Genomic DNA, 13,057 nt, shown 5'->3' with positions numbered 1-13,057 from the left:
TCAGCAAAATCTCGTATGCTGACAACTGCTACGGACAATGGAGACAGCCTGTCCACATGAAAGGATAAACATGTCAAAACATAATTAAATTAGATCCGTGCCCAAGACATAGCGTGAATGATTAACCATTAAACTTGTTTTCTTGAGCTGCGAACAATAGAACTTGTATTGCACGAGACTGCTCTAAACATCACGTACTTGGCCGGATACCAAGAGTGACTCATATTCAGATGTCCAGAACAAAGAGAGGCTTTTCTCTATAAATATGCGGGAAAGTCCCTACTACAGCAGAGTCTGCCGTGGGTTACGTACGGACGCCCGGCGGGAGGTAAGCCACTCTACCTGGACTGACGGCTCTCCAGTCCACGTGTCAGGGTAGTTAAACTATATAAGGCTTAGCCCATTGAATGATACTTGTAGAACTTGTCCATGTATTGTGGGGAATAAAGAGACACATTTTATTCTAGCAATACTGGTGTAGTGTGAATTCTTTCTCTCAGACCACCTCCACGAACCTGTTACCGGTCCGGCAAAACACTGCGCTGATGAGTTTCCAGTGCAGATGGGAACCTGAATCCTTTCCCACAGTCCCCACATTTACACAATTTCTCCATGGTGCGGGTGTCCTTGTGACTCTCCAGGCTTGACAATCAGTTCAATTACAACATAACATGGGTGCAGTCTCTCTGCTGCAATGTATTTTCAGGCTGTTTAACTGGTTAAAGTTCTTTCCACAGTCACTCCGGTGTGTTCATGTTTCAGTGTGTGTGTGTCTCGGTGCTTTTCCAGTCACACTGATGTTTAAAATCTCCTGAAGCAGACAGAGCAGAGAAACATTTCCATTCTAGGTTCAAAGGTCGATGATATTCAGGTCCCAATGAACTGAGTGACTATGTTAGATTTTGATGTGAAGTTTGGTTTGATAATTGTCTTTAAATCTTCACCTTCTGATATCCTGCAAAAGGAATTTACAAAAGTCATCAGTGTCAGTACAGGATAGAAATTCAGAACAGACAATTCTAGTTTCTATAGAACATTCTTTCCTCTCTCATTCCCCAAAAGCTGTGAACCTCCATCCCACACACTCTCCCTCCATTCTCACTCTGCTGTATCTAATATTCACCCTCCCAATTCTCCTGAAGGTGCTGATTGAGGCTGATTGACAGATCCACGCTCGCTGCTTCCTGTCCTGGGCACAGAGAGAGCTGAAAATTTCCATGCAGGCTGCCAGACAGATAAATGTCTACATTACTGGAGTAAAAATGTGTGGAATGTACAGACCAAATTCACTCCCTTTCCCTTCAGTTGCTGCAAGTCCCCAATTTCCCCCAGAATGAGAAAAGAAATGGAAAGGGGGAAACATTGATTTCCTCCCAGATGTTGCCCAGAGGAGGGAGTTTCACTCTGAAGCTCATTGGACAACTTCCACATTGTGACATCACAATGGAGCCCTGCCTGAATCAGCCAATAGGAATCAGTCTCTTCCGTGATGACGAGTTCTGGAAGTTCTGGAAGACGAGAGTGTGGCTCATGTTGTTCCGTTGTTTAAGAAGGGTTGCAAAGAGAAGCCTGGTAATTACAGGCCGGTGAACCTGACAACAGTGGCGGGTAAGTTACTGGAGAGGATTCTGGCCAACCTTTGGATAATCAAGGTCCGGTTAGGGAGAGTTGTCAGAGATCCTGGGTACCAGCAACTTTAGGCACTCTTAGTCGACTTGAGTACAAACAGCACTGGACACCAGGCATAATCCAATGTGGGGCCTTTAATGACTTGTGCACAAGGAGAAACCCTGTGCAGCTGTCCCGCAAGTGGTTCTGATGTTACAGAAAAAGAACCCAGGTCATCCTGTGATCAGGGGGGCTGGTGGGAGGAGGGGGCGGGACCCAGGTCATCCTCTGATGGGGGGGGGGGGGGAGTGGTGGGAGGAGGGGGCGGGACCCAGGTGATCCTCTTATCGGTGGGAGGAGTGGGTGGGAGGAGGGGGCGGGACCCAGGTCATCCTCTGATCAGTGGGTGGGAGGAGGGGGCGGGACCCAGGTCATCCTCTGATCGGTGGGGGGAGTGAGTGGGAGGAGGGGGTGGGACCCAGGTCATCCTCTGATCGGTGGGGGGAGTGGGTGGGAGGAGGGGGTGGGACCCAGGTCATCCTCTGATCAGTGGGGGGAGTGGGTGGGTGGAGGGGGCGGGACCCAGGTCATCCTCTGATCAGTGGGGGGAGTGGGTGGGACGAGGGGGCGGGACCCAGGTCATCCTCTGATCAGTGGGGGGAGTGGGTGGGAGGAGGGGGCGGGACCCAGGTCATCCTCTGATCGGGGGGGGGGGTTGGTGGGAGGAGGGGGCGGGACCCAGGTCATCCTCTGATCGGTGGGGGGAGGGGGTGGGACCCAGGTCATCCTCTGATCAGTGGGGGGAGTGGGTGGGTGGATGGGGCGGGACCCAGGTCATCCTCTGATCAGTGGGGGGAGTGGGTGGGAGGAGGGGGCGGGACCCAGGTCATCCTCTGACGTGCTACGTTAACAAAATCAACAGTTACTAACCGAAATATAAAGCATCATGTGGTTTAGCTGACTTGACCATATTCCTACAGTTATTCAGTCATTAAAGACACAGTCATGGAGCATTAAACTTGCCTCGCAGGGCCCCTCATATCAGCACACAGGCAGCTGCTTTGTGAGACTGCGAGCAGCACAGACAAGTCAGAGATAAGAATGTCCTGAGAAGAGAGATTCATTGTGAAGGCTCAGGGACGGTTGATAAGATGTAAGAATTCTATGATTCTAAAGAACATTCGTTCCTCTCTCGTTCCCCAAAAGCTGTGAATCTCCATCCCACACACTCTCCCTCCATTCTCACTCTGCTGTATCTAATATTCACCCTCCCAATTCTCCTGAAGGTGCTGATTGAGGCTGATTGACAGATCCATGCTCACTGCTTCCTGTCCACCACACAAATCATAAGAAACAGGAGCTGCAGTTGGCCATTCAGCCCATCGAACTGCCTCAACCATTCATTGAGAATTGGCTGATCTATCGCAGCATCATTTCCCACGCTATCCCCCAGATAGAGAGAGAATAGAGCCAATGTTTCGAGTCTGGAGAGAGGAAAGAATGTTCCACAGAAACTAGAATTGTGTGTTCTGAATTTCCATCCTGCACTGACACTGATGATCTCTGTAAACTTGTTTTACAGGATACTGAAAGAGGAATCACAGGCCGAAATCTCAAACGTCACATCTAGATCTGACAGAGTCATATTCCTTGGGAGCTGAATATCATCGGCCTTTGAATCGAGGAGAAATGGTTGTCCGGCCTGATGACTTGAAAAGATTTCAAATATTAGTGTGACTGGAAAAGCTCCAACACACTGCCACACTGGAGTGAGTGTGTTCCAGTGCACTGAGCTTGAACCAGTTACACAGCCTGAATAAATATCACACCATTCACAGCAGGGGTGTGGACGAGTCTTCAACTGAAGAGAGGCAAGAACACCTGCACCATGGAGAAACCATGGAAATGTGCAGACTGTGGGAAGAGATACAAATACCCCTCTGAACTGGAAGCTCATCGGCGCAGCCACACGGTGGAGAGACCATTCACCTGCTCTCAGTGTGGGGCGGGATTCACTCAGTTATCCAGCCTGCAGACACACCAGCGAGTTCACACTGGGGAGTAACCATTCACCTGCTCTCAGTGTGGGACGGGATTCACTCGGTTATCCAGCCTGCAGACACACCAGCAAGTTCACACTGGGGAGAGGCCGTTCACCTGCTCTCAGTGTGGGAAGGGATTCACTCAGTTATCCAGCCTGCAGAGACACCAGCGAGTTCACACTGGGGAGAGACCATTCACCTGCTCTCAGTGTGGGGAGGGATTCACTCGGTCATCCAGCCTGCGGACACACCAGCGAGTTCACACTGGGGAGAGGCCATTCACCTGCTCTCAGGGTGGGAAGGGATTCACTCGGTTATCCAGCCTGCAGACACACCAGCGAGTCCATACTGGGGAGAGGCCGTTCACCTGCTCTCAGTGTGAGAAGGGATTCATTGATTTATCCGCCCTGCGGAGACACCAGCGAGTTCACACTGGGGAGAGGCCATTCACCTGCTCTCAATGTGGGAAGGGATTCACTCGGTCCTCCCACCTGCAGAGACACCAGCGAGTTCACACTGGGGAGAAGCCGTTCACCTGCTCTCAGTGTGAGAAGAGATTCAGTCTTTCATCCCAGCTGCTGAGACACCAACAAGTTCACGAGTGATTCCAAGGGTTGGATTCTGCTGTTATTGTTTCTGCTCTCAGTTACATCCAGGACTGCATTTTGTTCATTCTCACAGTTGGTCAATGGGGAGGGTCGGAGGGTTTCTTTCTGCTCGACTGGCCGGTCTCACAACTTTGCCTCCAGTGGGCTGATGCTCTTTGAGTCTTGTTGCGAATACCTGGTTTCAAATTTCACAAGGATCACAGAGTGACAGAGTGTTAGGAGGTTCAGAGATATTTAGTCAGCATTTCTGTCTGAAACCTCCCAATGCCCATCCAATTTCCTTTGTAATTGTTTATTGTCTCCACTTCCTCCACCCTCGTAGGCAGCGAGTTCCAGATCATTACCATTCGCTGCATCAAAATATTCTTCCTCACATCCCCCCTTCCTCTCTGACCCGAAACCATAAATCTGTGACCCCCTCATCCTTGTCCCGTCAGCTAATGGGAACAGCTTTTCTTTGTCCACCTTATCTAAACCTGTCAGAATCTTGTCCACCTCTATCAAATCTCCCCTCAACCTCCTTTGCTCCAAGGAGAACAACCCCAGCCTGACATCGACAATAAAGAACAAACTAACAGAATATATTAATACCTGAAATCAAATGGGAATGTCTAATTTCTGTTTTAAAGATATTGTGAATATATTGTCCTGGACAATAAAGGAATTGGAATAACTCACCTTGGGTGTGGTTGAATGGAATATATCAATCTGGTATCCACCTACAGTCTCCCTCCCTCATGGCACTGTGGATGTACAAAGAACAAAGAACAATACAGCACAGGAACAGGCCCTTCGGCCCTCCAAGCCCGCGCCGCTCCCCGGTCCAGGATTGAATCCTGAAACCAGGATCCCCGCCCAATTTTCCAGCCTATCTACATCCTAATATCCTATCCACCGAGCTGTCCCTCACAGCTACGATGCTTTGTTCATCACAACCTATTAACTCACCCCCACCCCCCCATTCCAGACCATGTGATCTCCAGGGAGAGGCGAAAACCCAGAGTGAAAACCCCAGGGCCAATATGGGGAAAACAAAATCTGGGAAATTCCTCTCCGACCCCCTGAGGCGATCGAAACGAGTCCAGGAGATCACACTGGCCCTGATCAGAAAATGCTTCCCAACCCTATTCATTTCCACTTCTGCTTTACGAACACCATCTGAATTCCCTGCCCCCGAGCCAGGTTCCCAACTATCCGCAGTCTCGCTCTGTACTGGCACCAGCAAGATGATCATAGAATGAAGCCTTGAAACGAGAAACAAAGAACAATTAGCCCACGCCGCTCCCTGGTCCAAACTAGACCACTCTTTTGTATCCCTCCATTCCCACTCCGTTCATATAGCTGTATAACATGTACTTACACCTCAGGCATTGTAGCAGTTCAAGAAGGCAGTGTTGGGGTTGACCACGGCCGAGGCAGCTACATACAGCCACATATTCTGTTATAATTGAAGGACTGCAGATTGAATGTGAGGCATTATGGGACTGGACTATCTTGACCACATTCCTGTGACTGCTCAGTTTCTGCAATCACGGACCATTAAAGCTGCTTAGCAGGGCCCCGACAGAGGACCTGGTGAGAATATTTACTCAGAATGAGTTAGAATTAAACTTGTTCCAGGACCGGCTGGTGTTCAGCAGCTGAGATTCTTGAATGTGTAAAAAGGGGGTCTGACCAATCAACAAACAGTACTTGGTAGTTGGTTAAGAAGTTAAAAAGCATTCTGAACCATTGCTTAACCTATCGTCAATTTGTGATAAGAACTGTGAGGGACTTGTGACCAGATATTTGGTGAAGTGATGGTCTACTCCAAGTAGCACTGGACTCAAAAGCAGACCTCTGAGAGTAGATTCTAACAGTTATAATCCTACCCAAGCATGGCCAGTGAAAAACCAGAGCTTGAGTGGGGACCAGACAGGTCTCTTACCTGCCATTTGGAAACTAAGAACAAGAAGCTTAGAGACAAAATGATTAGAGAATAGAGCCAACGCTTCGATTCTGGATGACACTTTGTAAGAAGCTCATCCAGACTCAAAACATTGGCTCTATTCTCTCTCCAAAGATGCTGCCAGACCTGCTGACATTTTCCAGCATTTTCTGTTTTCGTTTCAGATTCCAGCATCCGCAGTATTTTACTTATATGATAATTTGATTCGGTCTGATTGGAATCCCCACGACCCTCCCGCAAAACAGAGGGAGTGGTGGCAAAAGGAGAAAAAGGATAAGGATGATAAAGTCTGGGTTCTGATTCTCTGAGCCCATGTAGAATTAACAAAATGAGTGAACCAGTTTATAAAGAATAGAAGTTACCCATCCCTAACAAAAACTGATCAAATTAAAATAATTAGGTTGATGAATATAACAAAAAACATTAATGGGTGAAGTTTAAAATCAAGTTTGTTTTGTTGTTAGGGAAGTTTTTTAAACTTGTGTAAAGTGTCAAGTTTATTTCTGCTCACTCTCCACCCCTTTAGGTTCTGCAGAAAAGTTAACCCTTTCAGCAGACAGTTGATTTGTTTTTAAATTGCCCGGAAACTCGTGTCTATTTTAGTTTATAATTGAAGATTTATGGGAATTGGCTAAGATGGTCTTTTGACATTTTTAAAGTATAAAAAAGTGATCTTGAGAAGCCAATTTGGTAGAGAGAGGTGGAGGGAGAGATGTTTACAGAGAGGTGTCGAGAGCTGTTGGTTTCACAAGTTATCCACGTTTTCGGAGCCGTCACTTCATGTCCTGGTCTGAGAGGGATGGAGAGAAGTCTGTTCAATTGTTAAAGTGAAGGTTTCTGTAATAACTGTTAATCGACACTTTGCTTTTCATCTCTCTAACTTGTTACATGTTTAATGGTTAATAAACTTTCTGATTTCACCATTTGAAGCTTTCTTTTTTGCCATATGTTTAAGTCGCTGGAACCTGGTGTGATTTACGATTAGGGAGGTTATTGCAAACAAGAGAACCCCCATAAATCTTCATTCAGATAAATCAAAGTTCTTACAAATGGAAAGCTATCCTTTATTATGAGAGAAATTGAACATGGAAGTAAAGATATTATGCTTCAGTTACAGTAAGAAGTCTCACAACACCAGGTTAAAGTCCAACAGGTTTATTTGGTAGCACAAGCCACTAGCTTTCGGAGCGCTGCTCCTTCATCAGGTGAGTGGGAGTTCGGTTCACAAACAGGGCAAAAGAAAACACACTCAATTTACAAAATAATGGTTGGAATGCGAGACCAGGCAAGTCGTGGGGGTTACAGATAGTGTGATATGAACCCAAGATCCCAGTTGAGGCTGTCCTCATGTGTGCGGAACTTGGCAATCAGTCTCTGCTCAGCGACTCTGCGTTGTCGTGTGTCGCGAAGGCCGCCTTGGAGAACGCTTACCCAAAGATCAGAGGCCGAATGCCCGTGACTGCTGAAGTGTTCCCCAACAGGAAGAGAACACTTGCCTGGTTTCTTTTTGTTTATTACAAATACGTTAATACAAAACAATTACAAATACACAAAGAACAAATGTAAAAAAAAATACATTACCAATGGCTAACGCCATCCATTTATCAGTTACTATCTTCTATTTCGGAAGGGTTCACTAACGGTCATAGTTTTCCAGGGCATTGCCCTCTCAATACACCTCCAATTACAAATCATAATCTACAAAGTGACAAACATTAGTACAACACAACAAGAATAAACATTGCAGCATATCCGCCGCCCTCCAGGGCACCGCCTCCCGGGTTTTTCCCCTGCCGGGGATGCAACCCTCCAGAGGTACTCAGGTCCGGGGGTTCCACCTGACGGATGTTCGACTGGAGGCGGGGGGACAGGAAAACCACCCCGAACCTACTCAATCCGGACTGCCTTCCGGATTTTCGGCTGGGGCGGTGGGAAAAGCTCTCCGGGATACTCAATTCGGCCTGCCTTCCCAATTTTTCTCCCGGAGAACAAAACCCCCCTGGTGTTACCCCTCTGGGTGCCCCGGACACTTTCCCCAACTGGATGTCACACCCCCCGGGGTCACTCTATCCAGGGGGGGGGGGGGGGGGGGGGGATACCCCCCAGGCCACAAACAATGCAAAGATTTTCCGTTGGTTAGTACAAACACGATATTACAAAACAATTACAAATGAACAAAGAACAAATCTGAAAAATACATTACCGATGGCTAACACCATCCATTTATCAATTACTACCTTCCATTTCGGAAGGGTTCATCATCAATTACAATTTTCCAGGGCATTGCCCTCAAAATACACCTCCATTTACAAATCATAATCTACAAATCTACAAACATTAACACAACACTACAACTATACACAACAAAAAATAAACACTGAAGCATAAGGGCACCGTCCCCTGGGTTTGTCCACCTGCCGGGGGATGCAACCCTCCAGTGGTTGGATCCCATGGGATAAAGGGGGAGGTGGCTAGATGGGTGGAGAACTGGCTTGGTCATAGAAGACAGAGGGTGGTAGTGGAAGGGTCTTTTTCCGGCTGGAGGCCTGTGACTAGTGGTGTACCGCAGGGCTCTGTATTGGGACCTCTGCTGTTTGTGATTTATATAAATGATCTGGAAGAAGGAGTAACTGGGGTGATCAGTAAGTTTGCGGACGACACAAAACTGGCAGGACTTGCAGATAGTGAGGAACATTGTCAGAGGCTACAGAAGGATATAGATAGGCTGGAAATTTGGGCAAGGAAATGGCAGATGGAGTTCAATCCTGATAAATGCGAAGTGATGCATTTTGGTGGGAATAATGTAGGGAGGAGCTACACGATAAATGGAAGAACCATAAAGGGTGTAGAGACGCAGAGGGACCTGGGTGTGCAAGTCCACAGATCTTTGAAGGTGACGTCACAGGTGGAGAAGGTGGTGAAGAAGGCATATGGCATGCTTGCCTTTATAGGACGGGGCATAGAGTATAAAAGTTGGGGTCTGATGTTGCAGATGTATAGAACGTTGGTTCGGCCGCATTTGGAATACTGCGTCCAGTTCTGGTCGCCACACTACCAGAAGGACGTGGAGGCTTTGGAGAGAGTACAGAGGAGGTTTACCAGGATGTTGCCTGGTATGGAGGGGCTTGGTTATGAGGAGAGATTGGGGAAACTGGGGTTGTTCTCCTTGGAAAGACGGAGGATGAGGGGAGACTTAATAGAGGTGTATAAAATTATGAAAGGCATAGATAGGGTGAACGGTGGGAAGCTTTTCCCCGGGTCGGTGGTGACGTTCACGAGGGGTCATAGGTTCAAGGTGAAGGGGGGGAGGTTTAACACAGATATCAGAAGGACATATTTCACACAGAGGGTCGTGGGGGCCTGGAATGTGTTGCCGGGCAAGGTGGTGGAGGCGGACACACTGGGAACATTTAAGACTTATCTAGACAGCTATATGAACGGAGTGGGAATGGAGGGATACAAAAGAGTGGTCTAGTTTGGACCAGGGAGCGGCGCGGGCTAATTGTTCCTGGTTTCTCGTTTCAAGGCTTCATTCTACGATCATCTTGCTGGTGCCAGTACAGAGTGAGACTGCGGATAGTTGGGAACCTGTCTCGGGGGCAGGGAATTCATATGGTGTTCGTGGAAGTGGAAATGACTAGGGTTGGGAAGCATTTTCCGATCGGGGCCATTGTGATCTCCTGGACTCGTTTCGATCGCCTCAGGGGGTCGGAGAGGAATTTCCCAGATTTTTTTTCCCCATATTGGCCCTGGGGTTTTTCACTCTGGGTTTTCGCCTCTCCCTGGAGATCACATGGTCTGGAATGGGGGGGTGGGGGTAAGTTAATAGGTTGTAATGAACAAAGCATCGTAGCTGTGAGGGACAGCTCGGTGGATAGGATATTGGTATGTAGATAGGCTGGAAAATTGGGCGGGGATCCTGGATTCAGGATTCAATCCTGGACCGGGGAGCGGCGCGGGCTTGGAGGGCCGAAGGGCCTGTTCCTGTGCTGTATTGTTCTTTGTTCTTTGTTCTTGTACTCATATCCGGGGGTTACACCTTACGGATGTTCAGCCGGAGGGGGGAAATGGGGAAACCACCCCGAACCTACTCAATCCGGAATCCCTTCCGGAATTTCAGCCGGGGCGGTGGGAGAGTCTCTCCAGGGTACTCAGTTCGGGCCTGCCTTCCCAATTTTTCTCCCGGAGAATAAAATCCCTCTGGTGTTACTATATCCGGGGCTTCACCACCCAGAACTTTCCCCAAGTGGATGTCACACCCCCCGGGGGTGACTTTATCCAGGGGGGGATGCCCCCCAGGCCACAAATAACGCAAGAAAATAGACGGGGGCCGGAACAAACCACCAACTATCATAACAGGAAAACCACATATTACAATAACAAACAATCCATTCACAACCATACAATTGTGAAACATTTCGGAGGCATCGCCTTCCAGAGCTTCGCCCATCAACATTCCACCGTCCGAAGTCGACAACGCTCAACTACAGTCCTCCAAAGTCCACCACTCCGGGCCAGAACTTCCAAAATCACACCCACTGGGGCTGCACCGTCTGGGGTCACACCTTCCGCGGCTGAACCTTCCGAAACCATAGTTCCCAAATGGCTCCTCCCTGGCTTGGGTCTTCCGAGATTGCATCTACCTGGGCCACGCCTTTCAAGGCACAGGAATCCCAGCGAGAGCAGCATTCAACAAGCCCCAGCCGAGACAAAAAGTTCTTACACAAGTCACAAACCCAAGCACTTGAAACAGAAACTTCACGCCGACCAAGGCGCTCCTCCCAGCGGCCACATTTCCAAAAGCTCACCGCAAGGCGCGGATAACTCCCAGTCAGGAGGAAGTTTGAGTCTGTCTGATGCCCCATCTTCATTCACGCAAAAACCCACGCTCTCATTGGCTGGAAGACCTGAGGCCTTCCGGTCCTCCAATTCTTCTCATTGGCCAGAGCTGTGAGGGGCGGTGAATCAAACGTACGCCTGTGCGGGTTTTGGGGGAATGCGCATGTGCGGGTGTGGGGCGGGGCCCGGGACAAAGCCGGCGCGCTGACCATTGTCTGTCCGGGTCTTCCAGCCTTTCCCATTGGACAACAGCTCAGCGCGGCTGGAGGGCAAAGTCCCGCCCACCCCCACGTGGGGCTCCGCCCCTCATTGTCTGTCTGCGGGGGATTGACCAATGGGAACTCTGGAGGACCGGAAACACTCTGCTCCTCCAGCCAATCAGAGCACCCCCATTGTCTGAATGCGGAAGTTGCAAAATGAGCTTGTTGACCTCATTCCTGCCCGGCGAAGCTGCTGCTGCTACCTCTCTGAATGAAGATTGACTCAAACTTCCTCCTGTCTCTCCAACATCTGTGAGTAAAACTCTTTCTTTTCTCCCCCCTTCCATTTCTTTCTTCATTCTGGGGGGAAACTGTTGACTTGCAGCAACTGATCACGAGAAATAGATGCAGGAGCGGCCACCAGGCCCTTCATGGCTGATCTATGCCGGCTTCAACTCCTGTTGTGAGCCTTTTCCCATAGCCCTCTATTCCTCGATCTATCAACTATTTATCCACCTCCACTTTAAATACTTATAGTGATCCAGCCTCCACCTGTGGGGGAGAGAATTCCAGACATTCACCACCCTCTGGGGGAAGAAATTTCTGTGCACCTCAGTTTTAAATGACCGACCATTTAGCTTGTTCGAGACTTTTGCACTTGTAAAAATACCTCACCATCTATCCTGTCAAGCCCCGTCAGGATCTTATGTTTCAATAAAGTCACCTCTTTGTCTTCAAAGCTTCAAGGAATACAGACCTAGACAATTTATTCTCTCTTGATAGGACAACCCTCTCACCCAGGAATTTGCCTGGTGAATCTCCTTTGGACTACATCCAATGTTACTGTATCCTTGTTTAAGTAAGAAGATCGAAACTACGCAGTATTCCAGGTGAGGCCTCACCAACACAACCCCCCATGTTTTTAAACTCCAACCCCTTTGCAATAAAGGTCAAAATTCCATTTTTCTTCTTACCGACTGTGGGACCTGTCTGCTAGCTTTTTGTGATTCATGTGCAAGAACATCTAGATCCCTCTGTACTTCACTCACCTGCAGCGCCGCTCCATGTAGATAATCTCCCTTTTGATTTCTCCTACTGAAATACATGACCTCCCACTTCTCCACATTAAACTCCATTTGCCAGGTTTTTGTCACCCAATCTATCTATATCCCATTGCAGAATCAAAATATCCTCATCACAACATGTCCTTCCGCCTATCTTCGTATCAGTTGGAAACCTTACATTCTGTTCCTTCCTCCAGGTCATTAATTGAATAATGAACAATTGTGAGCCAAGAACTGATCCCTGTGGTACTCCACTAGTTACATCTTTCCACTCTGAAAATGACTAATTTATTCCAACTCTCTGTTTTCTATGTGACGGCCAGTTTTCAATCCATCTAATACACTTCCACCAATTCCATGGACCTTTACTTTATAGGCCAGTCTCTTATGCAGCGCCTTGTCAAATGCCTTTTGGAAATCATCGAATCATGGAATCCCTAGAGTGCAGAAGGAGACCATTTGGCCCATCGAGTCTGCACTGACTCTCCGACAGAACATCTTTCCCAGGCCCTATCCCCATAACCCCACATTTTTACCCCACTAATCCCCCTAATCCACTTCTATTGGGACACAAAGGGGCAATTTAGCATGGCCGTTCAACCTAACCCACACATCATTGGGGAGAGCCTGGAGCACTCGGAGGAAACCCACGCAGACACAGGGAGAATGTGCATACTCCACACAGACGCACCCAAGGCCGCAATTGAATCCGGGTCCCTGGTGCTGTGATGCAATAGTGGTAAAAACA

At 48.4% G+C, this 13,057-nt stretch overlaps 1 protein-coding gene and 1 pseudogene across 1 annotated transcript in view; one reads left to right on the top strand and one right to left on the bottom strand.

Moving 5' to 3' along the window:
- Window positions 1-13,057, bottom strand: part of LOC144483739 (uncharacterized) — a 90,479-nt gene that overhangs the window by 20,440 nt on the left and 56,982 nt on the right. The gene's annotated exons all lie outside the window — the stretch shown is intronic.
- LOC144483722 (uncharacterized) lies at window positions 3,497-4,255 on the top strand (annotated as a pseudogene).

The sequence above is a fragment of the Mustelus asterias genome, unplaced genomic scaffold (genome assembly GCF_964213995.1).
Source record: "Mustelus asterias unplaced genomic scaffold, sMusAst1.hap1.1 HAP1_SCAFFOLD_77, whole genome shotgun sequence".
NCBI classification, from domain to species: Eukaryota; Metazoa; Chordata; class Chondrichthyes; order Carcharhiniformes; family Triakidae; genus Mustelus; species Mustelus asterias.
This window is presented reverse-complemented; position numbering and strand designations above follow the sequence as displayed.